This window comes from Bidens hawaiensis, unplaced genomic scaffold (assembly GCF_021521415.1).
Source record: "Bidens hawaiensis isolate Kalapana, Puna unplaced genomic scaffold, B.hawaiensis_p1.1 tig00000780_1, whole genome shotgun sequence".
Taxonomy (NCBI): domain Eukaryota; kingdom Viridiplantae; phylum Streptophyta; class Magnoliopsida; order Asterales; family Asteraceae; genus Bidens; species Bidens hawaiensis.
Genome location: NW_027491045.1, coordinates 737,581 through 748,071, shown reverse-complemented (window position 1 = coordinate 748,071; position 10,491 = coordinate 737,581).

Sequence of the window (10,491 nt, the reverse complement as noted above, 5' to 3'; positions counted from 1 at the left end):
ATAATGACACATGGGAGTTAAGAATGTGGATAGTCACCATAATAATGATAATAATAATCTATCTATAACAATAATAATAACACATGTAAACCATAACTTTTTGTTTTCTAAAGGATTGAAGAGTAATGTCTCAAAAATTGAAGTTTTATGATGTTGTACTAAGAGCTTTATGAGTTGATGATGGATACATTGACATACAAGATATTAAGTACTTCATTTACTAAATTCAGATAATACAATTAACTTAATATGTTGATTTTAAAATTTAATTAGGTACACGAATAATAAAATTTAATAATGAAAGGAAAACACATGAAATGTATAATCCCGCTTTAATTGGGTAGGCGTTTCTTTAAACAAAATAAAAGGAGGCATTATATATGAAAGAAGTACAAATACCAATTTTACAAATTTCCAACTTACCAAAAATGTTTTTACAAATTTCCAACACTACCAAAAGTGTGCTTAGTTGAGTACGAACTTTACACTATCATCTTTTTTCTTAGCCCAAATCGCCTCAACTTTTCCTTATTACATCCTTCTAACCTTGAGAAATAGTGTATAGAGGGTATGATAAGTGGAAAAAAGGGAGGTTGTTATTCATTGGTATGTATGTATGTTTATGTAATAGAAGCACAAGAATGCACTATATATAGGCTAACAAAGTTAATAGAAACATAATGACACATGAGAGTTAATAATGTGGATAGTCACTATAATAATGATAATAATAATCTATCTATAATAATAATAACACATGTAAATCATAACCTTTTGTTTTCTAAAGGATTGAAGAGTAATGTCTCAAAAATTAAAGCTTCATGATGTTGTACTAAGAGCTTTAAGAGTTTATAGATACATTGACAAATTACTTTTCTTGCCCTATTATGAAATGTCCGTTTTGTCCTCGCCATCTAATTGTGAAATTATCATGGATGTCCATCACTCTTCCTTTATATATAATATATGGATAAGTTGTGGGTTCGCAATCTCAAAAAGCGAATTCACCTTCTATAATTTGACCAACATTGAATTCATTGTAACTAGAAACCAAATTGTATATCGCTTGAATTTTTTTGTTTTTCTTTTCAAAATTTCATTTATCATATAATTAAGTTTCTTTTTCTTCTTCTTCTTTAGATAATTTGTTACATTTTATATTTTTCAGTATCGTTGTTTATAATTTAGGAGTATAAACAAACTCAGGCTGACTTGTTTATTAACTATTAAATACATTATAAATACACAAAAGAAATGTTTTTATATAAGAACACTTAGACCATGTGTAGTCATAAAGCCCCATCTCCAAGCGTTATGTGTCGCGTGGTGCCCAGCCAAAGTTATGGTTTTTTACAAAAAGAGGGTGTAGTCATAATGCCCCATCCTTGGGCGTTATGCGTCACGTCACTCACGTGGCGTCCATTTACTTTTACACCTTTTGTTTTTTAAATAATAATTCATTACATTTTTAAATATAAAATTAAATTAAAATAACATAAACCCTCAAAACGCGCGTTATGTAGGAAACACCTTGTTCAAAAAGCCATCCATAATGCCTAGGGGACGGTGTTCCTAGACATTATGACACCAAAACGCCTCCATAAAGCCACCACTACGGATGATCTTATACTTATATATATAATAGGGATATACCATAAGTTGTTTTTATCATAATAACATTTATAACGACCTTTTTTATGTAATATATATTTATTACACCAGTATAAATTGTTATATTGGTACAAATAATAGGCGAGCTAGGTATATGAAACCCAGGCTTATTTATTAAATGAACTTTTTTTTATGTCCGGGCTTCTTTAATCTCATATCAGTTCTAGTTTTTAACAAACCGGTCTCAACAACTTGATAGGTTAGACGCATTTGCACCAATACTAACATTATTGAATGTGGGTGAAGAGGTAGGTCCCAGCAGAGCCCAGTTGGTCCCGCAAGACTCACCTTGAACAGGGACGTCTGCGCAAAGGCCATCTGCTCCCGCAGGACCCACCATGCTCAGAGAACCTTACGCGCAGTACGCAAGCTGTACACGCAGGGAAAGCCTCCCAATGGTGAAGTACCCCTCCTGTTCCCACAGTTGCGGATACAAGCCATCAGGGAAGGCTACCCGCAGACAGCATGGCTACACGCACAAGACAATAGCTACTTCAGTAGTCACATGAAGGAATGAGCAAGGCGGGAACAATCCCGCCAAAATGAGCCAGTCCGTATGATTCTGAAAGATCTTTTGTACTATACCTACCAAGGTATGGATAGGACAGACAATCTGACCAGAACAGCCCATGAGCCAATCACAGGGTGACAGCTCACCGACAACAGTACGAGGAGGAGCACCCTCTAGTACTGTTTGTCACTATTAGCCGCTGCCTACTCACCAACCCTTACTGTGGGGCATGCGCAGCCTACAGTTGGTGGAATAGTGTTACTGTTGGCCGTAACCTATTCACCAACCAGCATGGCCTGCGTACAATCCACAGTAGGTGGGACGTGCATAATCTACAGTTGGTGGAATAGTGCAGCCGACTTTGTTACTGTTGGCCGTAACCTATCCACCAACCAGTATGGCTTGTGCATAGTCCACTGTTGGTAGAACAGGAATATTATTCAGCCGGCTGTACCTTCTAGGAAACCTACCTTCGGCTATAAATACTCCAACATCTTGGAATGGTAAGATCATCTGCTATCCTGTTATCTAGCAATCTCTTAATATACACTTATATTCAGAGCAATCTAGTCTGATTCTCACGCCGGAGGGTGGTCACAAGGAGGAACCCCCCCCTTCTCAGTGACGAGCTTACGGTGTTTGTTTTGCAGGTCCCCTGAAGAACAACTGTCTCTGTTGGACCTCATTCTCGTGGGAAACATTACTTAACCCCCAGATTATCTATAATCTGCACCGGGTCACTTAGTGTTTCTTCATTGGCGCCATCCGTGCATAAAAGCTAGAACTAATTTAGTTTTTTCAAATTTTCTGAAGAAATGGTTAACGTTACTCCGGTCCAAAGGCCAGTAACCGACCAAGAAACCCCGGTAACAACCCCAGCTACTGGGGGGAACACCGGCGGTTATACAATCCTTACGAACACTACCCCGACTACCCAAGCCGGGGCAAGTGCAGTGAATATTCCACTGGGGTTCACCGATACCCAGCTGGAAAAACGAACGAGGGTCCCTCGCCAAACACTAGATCAAGTGAAGGCGTGGGCCGAAGCACGTCAGAAAGAGTTCCAAGCTGAATTGGACGAACGCTTGCGTTCAGTTCAACAGGCTGACGAATTCGGCAGTACTTGCCAACACCTCATTATGAACAGCGAGGGCGAGTACTCAGACGACGAGAGGGAAGAGTCCGATACCGACGCAAACCCTCGCCATAAGGCGAAAGGGAAGCGTAAGGAAACGGACTCCCAGCCAAAAAGGAATTTTGGGGAAGCCTTTAAGCCAACAAATGCGGAGAGAAACCAGCGTGACTTCTCCAAAACCTTTAGACCAACTGCTACGAATGCAGGAAAGTCAAAATTTGCAAGGGATATTGCGGAAGCAATCGCCCCGAGAAGTGCCAAACAAATGTCCAACATTGGCACTTATGATGGTCTATCCGACCCAGACGACCATTTGAACAGGTTCATTGCGGGGGCTACCGTCAGCAACTGGACGGAACCCACGTGGTGTTACATGTTCCAGATGACTCTGGTCGGAGCAGCCAGGGCATGGTTCGATCGTTTACCGGTCCACCACATATATGACTGGGCGGACTTTCAGAACAAGTTCAGCCAGCACTTCAGCCAGCAGAGGAAGTATACTGAAGAGCAGTGGACGATCCTCAACTGCGTTAGAGAGGAGGATGAATCTTTACTAGACTTCATCACCCGCTTCAACTCCAAGAAGCTGAGTCTGGGCAACATAAGTGAAGATCTTGTTCGCGCCGCTTTCATCCAGGGCGCCGAGTACCCAGAGCTTATCCGCACATTGACGGGTAAGGACGGCATGCCATCCACATGGGATGCCATCATGACGGCAGCCAAGCGCTTTGCCGAGACGGAGAAGCAGCTGGGAAGAGATCTTCCCCAGAGTACACACCTCTACACGCAGAGGACAAGGGAGAACAACGTAAGGATCGCCCGGCAGAACAAAAAGAGGCGGCTAGGTATTTGGCAGTCAAGGGTAAACTTTGACACCTCATCCAGCTCCCGCCCTCTTCTTGGCGGAAGGGACAACACACACCCTTCAAACCGAAAACACCGGTGGACGCCACTCACCAAGAGCGTCACGGAGATATTTGCCACGGAAAAATTGCCATGGCCAAAAGCCCCATTGATCCGGCAGAAACCTAATGCGGATCAAAGCAAATCCTGTGATTTCCACGGGACAAAGGGTCATGGTACTGAAGAGTGCACAACCCTGAAGGATATTGTTGAGACATTTGTCAAGGATGGAAGACTTGCACATCTCGTGGCATCAATCAAGAAGGGAGGAAAGAATGACAACCGGTACAGAGGTAACGGACGAAAGCCCGTCGACATCAGCATCAACATGGTTCATGGCAAGGTCAGAGGAAGAAAAAGACGAGTGACAGAACCATGCGCGTGGAAGGAAGCTGAGGTGCGCTTCCCGCGAGTGCCAGGAGGCCCCAGCAAAGAAGGCCCCATCGTCATCAAAAGCCAGCTGGGGCATTACATCACTTCCCGCACTCTTGCTGACAACGGCGCTTCGTCGACAGTGATGTACAGGCAGTTCTTTGACAAGCTGGATGATGAAGACAAAGAACGCTTGGAAACGGTCTACGCTTCAATGGAAGGGTTTGACGGCAGTACAGAAACCCCCCTGGGTATCCTATCTTTCCCCGTTACTCTTACCGATGGGAATCATTCACGCACAGAAGACGTGGATTTTGTCGTGATGAGAAAGCCACACCACACGTACGACATCCTATTCGGAAGAGACGGGATGGCAAGATTCAACGCCGTGGTATCTTCAGTCCACGGCATGATGGGATGGCCAACAGCTGAGGGTGTAGCGATGATCACTGGCATTCCCCAGGTATGCATCGCATCTGTCTCATCTAAACCCAAACCGAAAATGGCTAAACCAACCATCACCGAACCGGAAAAATGGGCCTTCAATGGCAAATACCCCGACCAGGCCGTTACCATTGGACCAACAATCGTTGATCCCACCCGCACCTTACTCAAACGCTTACTGCAGAAAAACGCTGACATCTTTGCGTGGGCACCAGCTGACATGACTGGTGTACCCCGAAGTAAGGCGGAGCATAAGCTCAAGTGCGATCCGGCTGTTACGCCAGTCGTACAAAAGCGCAGAGTAATGGGGCCTGAACAAACAGACGCGTGTAGAACCCAAGTCAAGGAACTCCTTGACGCAGGCATCGTACGCGTCAGTAGATATCAAACATGGGTTGCAAATCCCGTAATGGTACCGAAGAATGACAAACAATGGCGCATGTGCATAGATTTCAAAGATTTGAACAAAGCATGCCCCAAAGATTGTTATCCGTTACCAGAAATTGATCTTAAGGTGGATTCGTTGGCACCATTTCGCCTTAAATGCTTCTTGGATGCGTATAAGGGGTACCACCAAATCCACATGGCCATAGATGACCAGGACAAAACCGCATTTCGGACGCCTGATGGTACATTTTGTTATAAAATGATGCCATTCGGACTTAAGAATGCAGGGTCCACGTACCAACGACTGATGGACAAAGAGTTTCATGCCCAAATCGGGAGAAACTTGGAAGTCTATATGGATGATTTGGTCATCAAAAGCCCCGAGCCAGAAGCGATGTTGAAAGACATTGAAGAAACTTTCAACACGCTCCGAAAGATAAACATGAAGCTCAACCCGAGCAAGTGTTCATTTGGGATGGAAGAAGGGAAGTTCTTGGGAGTCATTGTTACTAAAGATGGCTTCAGAGCGAACCCTGAAAAGATCGAAGCCATTGTTAAAATGGAACCACCTACCACCATCAAACAGGCTCAGACACTGAATGGACGACTAGTCGCACTTAATCGCTTTTTGGCAAACCATGCGGATAAGTCGTTTCCTTTCGTGTCAACATTGAGAAACTGCTTAAAGAAAACGCACTTCCGCTGGACACCAGAAGCGGAAGCAGCTTTTCAGGAGATTCGGTCACGCCTGATCGAACTCCCAACACTTACAGCACCACAAGCGGGAGAGGAGTTAATCCTATACCTTTCCGCAACAGATAGAGCAACCGGGGCAGTCCTGCTAGTAGAACGAAAAGGCATCCAGATGCCAATCTATTATGTTAGCCGTGTACTAACAGACGTAGAAACCCGGTACTCTACCCTCGAAAAATTAGTCTTAGCACTTATACACGCTTCACGCAGGTTAAGACGATATTTCCAGGGCCACCCAATCACCATTCTCACCAACTTCAAACTCTCAAACGTTCTAGGCAAACCCGAATTATCGGGACGTCTAGCCAAATGGGCAATTGAATTGGGAGAATATGCAATTAAGTACAAGCCAAGACCAGCCATAAAAGGCCAGGTCCTGGCCGATTTTATTGCAGAAGTCCCCGCTTCGCGGGAGAAAGAGTGCCAGGAGGAGGCTCAACCCTCCCCAGCACAGGACATCAATGATGTCTGGCGACTCTACACTGATGGAGCAGCCAGTAACGAGGGTTCAGGCGCAGGGTTAAAATTAACCAACTCAGCAGGCCAAGAATATACTTACGCTATTCGGTTGGATTTTCCAAGTACGAATAACGAAGCCGAATATGAAGCATTCTTGGCCGGATTGAGAATTGCGCGTAAGATGGGAGTGAAAAACTTGGAAGCCCACGTGGATTCCATGCTGGTGGCCAACCAAATAAATGGGACGTACACGGCTGTGAACGACACAATGGCCCTGTACCTCGCCCAGGCAAAAACCCTTATGCGTGATTTTAATGATTGTAAAGTCATACACGTCAAGCGCAGCGAAAACAAATCTGCGGATGCGTTAAGCAAGCTTGCATCACTAGCCTTCACCCACTTGGGAAAGGACATCCGCATTGAACTCCTCGAAGCACCTTCAGTCCCGCACAAGGAAATTTGTGTCATCCAAACCGGTACAGAAACGTGGATGACACCAATAATAAATTACCTTGCAGCAGGAACACTACCAGAGTCAAAAACACAGGCAAGGAAACTACGCTGTAAGGCACTAAATTATCAACTAATCGATGACGTCCTTTACAGGCGTAACTTTCTTGGCCCACTCTTAAGATGCGTGGACAACCAAGATGCTGACTACCTCTTAAGGGAAGTACACGAAGGCATCTGTGGAGTTCACGCAGGTCCCCGCGCTGTTGTGGCTAAGCTAAACAATGCGGGATACTTTTGGCCGGGGATGCATATGGATGCACTGGCATACACCAGAAAATGCAGGTCTTGCCAGCTTTACGCACCCAACACGCATCGCCCGAAGAATGAACTTGTTCCAGTCACTTCTTCGTGGCCATTTCAGAAGTGGGCCATCGATGTGACAGGCCCATTTCCTACAGCAGCAGGAAATGTTCAGTTCCTAGTGGTAGCCATCGACTACTTCACCAAGTGGATAGAAGCAAAACCTTTAGCCCAAACAACCGCAAAACATATCAAAAAATTTATTTGGGAATTTATTATTTGTCGTTTTGGACTTCCACAGAATTTGGTGAGCGATAATGGCACCAACTTTGCTGACAAGAAGCTACAGCAGTGGCTGAAAGAACTTCAAATCACCCACACCTTTACCTCAGTGGCACACCCGCAAGGTAATGGTGAGGTGGAAAGAGCAAACAAGAGCATCGTCGATGGCATAAAGAAAAGACTCTTGGAACACAGATCCGGCTGGGTGGACGAGCTTCCACACGTCCTTTGGGCAAACAGAACGCTGAAAAAGGCCAGTACGGGGGAAACTCCGTTCAGTCTCACTTATGGCACTGAAGCCATGGTCCCAGTCGAAATTGGTTTACCCTCACCAAGGGTCTTGATCCAGCCAGAAGACAATGATGCGGAAAGACGGTTAGACCTTATGCTAACCGAGGAACGCAGAGACTTAGCCGCAGTGCGTGAAGAGAATTACAAACGACAAATGCAAAAGTACTACAACACGCGGATAAAACTCTGCAACTTCAATGAAGGAGACTACATACTGCGTAACAACGAGGCTTCGAACCAAGAACGCCCAGGAAAGCTGGCCCCGGTCTGGGAAGGGCCATACGTTATCAAACAAGTTCTGGGAAAGGGCGCATACCGGCTAGAAAGGCTCGATGGCACTCCCATCCCAAGAACATGGAATGGAGCTCAATTACGCAAATGTTATATGTAGATCAATTCCAAACTTGTAAAGAAAAGGCCTAAGAGCCACTTCTAATGGAAATGATTCTCCTTTCACAATGTGTTGATAGCCTTACCTTTAACTTATGAACTTCCCAGGTGCCGGTATTCACCGCATCAATGTGGGAAGAAGTAAGTAGTTGCGTGTGGAAGGCGGCAAAACCCGCATAAACACAACGCTAAAAATGTTAAAAAGTTCTAAGGAAAACCTATACGCAGGTCAGATGTAAGTAAAGTTTAGCCATCCTTGTAAGTGCAAGTGACGGTCTTACCCGCACAATCACGAACAAGGAAGCAAAACTTCAACCTATCATCTACCACGTTCAAAGGTTAACTTATTCTGAACACTTAGAAAATTTCAAAGGAAAAGATGAGGTAAACTTCCACGCAGGTTAAATGTAAGTTTAGCCATCCTACTAAGTGCAAGTGACGGTCCTACCCGCACAATCATGAAAGAGGAAGCAAAATAAACTTATAATTTACCACGTCAAAAAGTTAACTTATCTAAGTACTAAAGAAATTGCTAAGTGTAAACATGCGTAAAAAAAAACAAGGAAAAGGACAAACACATTCTTTATTTCATCGAAACTCTAATATTACAAACATTGCTGGGTGTATACCCGCATACAGAAGAAATACAAAAGCAAATATCTACGCTAGTGGTGGAAAGGGATCTTCTGGATCATGCTTTAGGACCACTTCCACTTGGACCCGCACCATCAGCAGAGTGTGGCGGTTCAAGGAAAGCTCTAAGGACAGCAAGCCCATCATCAGCAGCAGCGACTTCGTTCACCTTCTCCACCACCGGATGCGGGAAGGCAGCATACTGGTTCACTGCTTGGTCGTAAATAGTTTCAGTATCCGCATTATACAAAGGGAAGTTGGAAGGCGGGACGCCTTTCTCAGCAAACCCTAGACCAAGCAGGAAGCCGGTCCGTTCCCCATCCTCATGAGAAGCGTTGAGGGCTGCGCTCATAGCATCGTCGTAAGATGTCTCTGAAAAGACCCGATGCACAACCTACAAAGAAAATGTACAAGTGTAAGAAACTTCTGTCATAAAGGAAAGCGTGAAGACAAAGCTAAAATACCTGAGGCAACGCTTCTCGAAGAAGCCATTCCTTGGCAACCAGAGCTTCTTGAAGGGCGGCTTGAGCTTGGGTGCAGGCGCGTTCGGCTTCGCTCTTATTAAGATTGGCAAGAAGCACATCCTTTGCAGCGGCCTCTTCAACGCCCTTAAGCTTCCGTTCGGTGTGCGCAAGCACGCCCCTCTGGTCCAGGATCTCTTGAAGCTTCTTCGCATCCTCCATAGCCAAGGCATCATGAGCCTGTTGAAGAGCCTCTAATTTGGCTTTAAGTTCTTCATTCTCCAGGCGGAGAGGCTCAGCAACAGCTTCAGCCTTGGTGGCCCTCTCAGTCGCGTTCCTCGCAGTCTCCTTAGCTAGCCGAAGCTGTTCGTTAACAGCTTGGGCAGCCTTGGAGCGGGCCTCGAGTCGCGCTTGAACCTCAACCTCGAGGGCCTTGAAGGCCTTATCCTTCTCCGCAGCCACTGCGGTTAGTTTTTGGTTCTCCTCCCGGAGAGCACGCGCCTGAGATACTTCTTTAACGCGAGCTGCTTTCAACTTGTCGTTTTCACGACAAAGCAGCTCGACGCGTGGCTGCATCCGGGCCAGGAGAACCCGAAGCTCGTTGGTTAGCCTACCCTCCTGGTAGCTAACCATGGCTTCCCCCAACGCACCATGGGGAGCAGCGTGGCGAGCCCAGTCCACGCACTCCACAGGTGTGCGAAGGGTTGTTCCTCGGCGAATGTTCCATCTTGGAACATAAACTTCATTGGAATCCGACACTGCAAAAGAAACAAAGCAGTTAGGAAAAGATGATAAAAAAAAAATGTATAAAGGCCAAAAGAACCCTACGCACCTGTAGGGTCGATCACAGGCCGATAGCCACCGAACCCATCACCTGAACCTAAGGGAAATCCATCCAAAAGGTCAGGCAGATGGGAAGGTAACAAAGATTGGCGAGAAGCCTCGCGCGTACCTGAAGGTTCGGCCGTCGAGGCCGATGGCGGAGGCGGCACGGTTTCCGCCGCAGTAGATGGCGGAGGCATGGTATCCGCCGCGGTCGCCGCCGT